This window comes from Octodon degus, unplaced genomic scaffold (assembly GCF_000260255.1).
Source record: "Octodon degus isolate 3935 unplaced genomic scaffold, OctDeg1.0 scaffold00239, whole genome shotgun sequence".
Classification (NCBI taxonomy): Eukaryota; Metazoa; Chordata; class Mammalia; order Rodentia; family Octodontidae; genus Octodon; species Octodon degus.
This window is the reverse complement of record NW_004524815.1, coordinates 2630214-2634057: the sequence shown is the minus strand read 5'-3', so window position 1 is coordinate 2634057 and position 3844 is coordinate 2630214.

The following is a 3844-nucleotide window of genomic DNA, read 5'->3' as shown; positions in this document are numbered from 1 at the left end:
GAGGAGGAGGAGGAGGAGGAGGAGGAGGAGGAGGAGGAGGTGAAGGATGGAAGCACGAGACACAAACACATCAATGTTCTCTCTTTTACGGCAGAAGTATCCTCGCCCGTCTTTTCTCTAACACAGGACCTAAGTTCCCAACAGTTCTGCGTACACTGTAAATGCCACGTGAGTGATGCTGAATATCTGCAGCAATTATTCCCCTTGAATATGGGAAACTCTGGGCCCCGCAGCCTCCCGCCTCCCGCCCGCCACCCAGCCCCTCCGGCTCCCTTTCTGCTGCGAGCCAGGCTGCGCGGCTTCCTCCATTCGGTTTCGGGCAGGCAGACTCCGCTCGCTGGGCGGTTGGCTTCGCCCTCCGCCTCCAGGCTCGCAGCGCCTTAGCCGCGGCAGCGTTTCCTCCTCCTTGCAGGCTGGCCAGGCTTTCTCACAGGTCTCGGCTTCTGCTAATCTCCCTAAAAATTCTACCAGGCGGAGGCAAGGGAAAGAACAAAGCGGGCAGACAGAAGCCCCTGAAGCAGGGAGAGCCTCCGACATCCTGTACGAATGTCTAAATCAAAACTGAATGATTTAAGTGAACCAGAGAAACGCCCTTAAAGCACACAGAAGGCGCAGAGTCGTCCGTAGATAAGGGGCCAGTCCACGCCCCGGAAAATGCTCGCCAGCGCCCTTCACACCGTGCACAAGCTCTGGCCAGGAGCAGGGGACTTTGGCTGGCTGGCAGCTGCTTACTGTCGTGGGAAGACAGCCCGTATGAGGGCGGCTGGCTTCCGCTGCTCAGCAGGAGAGGTGCGCTGGACAGCGACCCACTGCCTATCTGAAACAGCGAAGGGAGGACTTTGGATGTGCCCACAATAAAGAAATGAAAATGTCCAGGGTGACAGGTACGCTAATGACCTTGATCTGATCATTATGCAGCGTGCACACGGACCCAAACATCCCATTCTGTCCAGAAATCAGTACAATTGTGTGTCCAAGGTGTACAAATAATAAAGGCGCGCTTGCCTAGCAGTTGCATCGATGCGACGCTTGGTAGCCTGCGAGGCGGCCCGGCCCATCTTGCAGCACTGCGCGATTCGCAGAGGGCGGCTTTCACTCAGTTCACAGCCCTGCGGAACGAGCGCCCTTTTCTGTTCGTCCTTGTAGATCCCTGCTGTGCTGGGCCCCAGGAGGCTCCCTGTTCGAGCTCTGTCATCTAGAGTCCTCTCCCTGTGGCCTTCCGCTGGACTCTACCAGCCAGTGGTCAGAGGCAAGAGGACAGAGGACATGAAATACTCCTTAAAGTCTCGATTGGAGACTGAGGTGGGATGGAGATTGAAAGAACTCTTAAATTTACAGCCATATAGGTGGCCCTTCTCCCCAGGTTACCTCTAGTGTCATGAAGAATAGATATTTCTGTGTAAAAATAATAAAGTTACATTTATTTTCCTTGCAAAATAAACTGAAATTGAAATGCATTACAAATTCTGTTTTCTTTTTAGGTACTGAGGATTAAACCGAGAACCCTCACCCGGAGCTACATCTCTGGCCCTTTTATGTCTCATTTTGAGACAAGGTCTTGCCAAGCCACTGTATTGCCAGGGTGAACCTGCCCATATGTCTCTCCTGTGCAGCCTTCCAGACTGCTGAGGTGACAGGCATCAGCCACCACAGCATCCTTTGTGTCCTTTAACTGTTTGTAGGCTTTATAATCCTAGAGATTTTGTGCAGAGGTAAAGGCATTTAATAGTAAAGTCAAACGCACAACTAGGAGAGGAGAAAATTTTAAAACTTATCTTTCATTTCAAAACAATCATGTGTGGATACTTACAGGGCACAGGTGATTTTACCGTGTGGGGTGATCAAATCAGGTGGGGTCACCAACTCATTATCTTGCAGGCATCCCTGTTATGAAAATCACCTGACAAACTTGTTTTTGTGTTAAAACACTTAAAATCTATTCTTCCAGTAATTTTGAAATATCAAATGGATCATTATGGTTGTTTTTATGTGAGATAGGCCGGCCGCTCAGGCTTCATTCCTCCTAACTGGAACCTTGCACCCTTGGATCAGCACCATCGCTCCACACAAATCCCCCCCACCCCCCGGCTCCAGCCCACAGTAACTGGCATGTTACATCTGTTACTTCAGCCTCTAGATTCCTCAGAGGCAAAGTCATGCTCCATCGGTCTTTTTGTGCTTGGTTTATTTAGCATAACATCCTCCATATTCTTCCATGCTACAAATGACAGGACTTAGCTCCTCTTGTCAGCTTACTAGTATTCCCCAGAGTATAAGATTACCAAGGAGCAGGAGAGGTGGGTGAGGAAGAGGAGGAGGAGGTGGAGGTGGAAGAAGAGGAGGAAGAGGTGGAGGTGGAGGAGTTGGTGGAGGAGGGGGAAGAAGTGGAGGAGGAGGAGGAGGAGGTGGAAGAGGAGGTGGAGAAAAATGTTGTGGAGGGCATAGGGAATAGGAAACACTTGTGCATAGTTGTTGGGAATGGAAATTCAGACACGGAGTTTTGAATTGATTTCCTCAGAAAACTAAAAGTAGCCTTACCATGTAATGACAGGAGTGTCATTCTGCATTGTCCATGTTTTGCCACCTGGATTTGTGAGTTAATTCTTTCCGATGGATTTCAGTGAGTGTCCCAGTATTTTAGGTGCTAGAATCACAGGCCTGATGCTGTTCCTTGATCTGTTCTTGGTTCTCTCAGGTGAACAATACTGAGAGAACAGCTCTGCAAGTGCTTCAGGGTGAAGGCAGGGGCCATCCTCTGGGAAAGAGCCACCTCTGAGACCTTATAGCCTAGAGGCAGCTCTTGCAACGGCTTGGTTATGGAAGGAAAGCACCCCGCACATAAGGCTCTGAGCACAGCCGACCACACTCTTCCATCTCCAGTCACTCTCCAGCCACCCAGTGAGTGTCCTAGGAGTGACACATCTTTTATTTCTTAGTCAAGGAGAGCAGGAAAAGAGAGGAACCTCACGGTTTCTGGGCCTGGACTCTGGCCAGATGTTACTCCTGCTGGTTTACATTTTCCATTATATTTATCTTTCATACAATAACTTTATCAAGTTCTTTCACAGGTGGAAAGCAACATCTAAAGGGACCAAATGACTTGGCAAACAGCGGATAGTAGAGGAACCAGCATGTGAACTCTCTGTATTTGGGCTCTTTGAAAGCTGTATTTTTCCATTTCTTCTGAACGGTGATTGCTAACTGAGATTATGAGCTCCTTGGTGTTGGGAAATTCCAGCCTACCTTGTTATCACTAGCATTTGGCTGGGTAGAGAACAGAAACAGAGAGTGTTCGAATGATTGTGTGGAGTTGTGTGTCAGTCTGGAAAATACCAGCTCTCAGTTGAAAAGCCTTCAAACTATCGCTTTGCCAAATCTACTATGTCTGCCAAGGCACACGTGTGTGGCTGCTTCTGCTGAATACTGCACGTGGTGAGATTGAAAAGTACAGGCAAGGATAAAATATAAATTAATTTATTACAGTAAAAGACGCATTGTCATCAGTCTTCCTCAAAGTACCCCTGCGCTTATCCCATCGTTCTTGCTGCTTCTTGCAGCAGTTCTGGAAGTCCTCTTTCACTGGTGTCCTCCGGCAAGAGGTTGTTACGGCTGCCTCTATGTACGTCCTGAGACGATTCCATCCATTAATTAAATTGGTTTTGTTTATAGAGATCCTCCTCAGGGTCAGCCAGAGAAAAGAGAACAGAGAATCGTCAGGTTTTTCCTGGATGGACACATTTCTGCATGTGTGAGTATTCTGAACAATTCATATTTATATTAATTGTTAATATTTGTTTTATTTCATCTTATTTATAATAACACTATATAGCATAAAATATTGGCC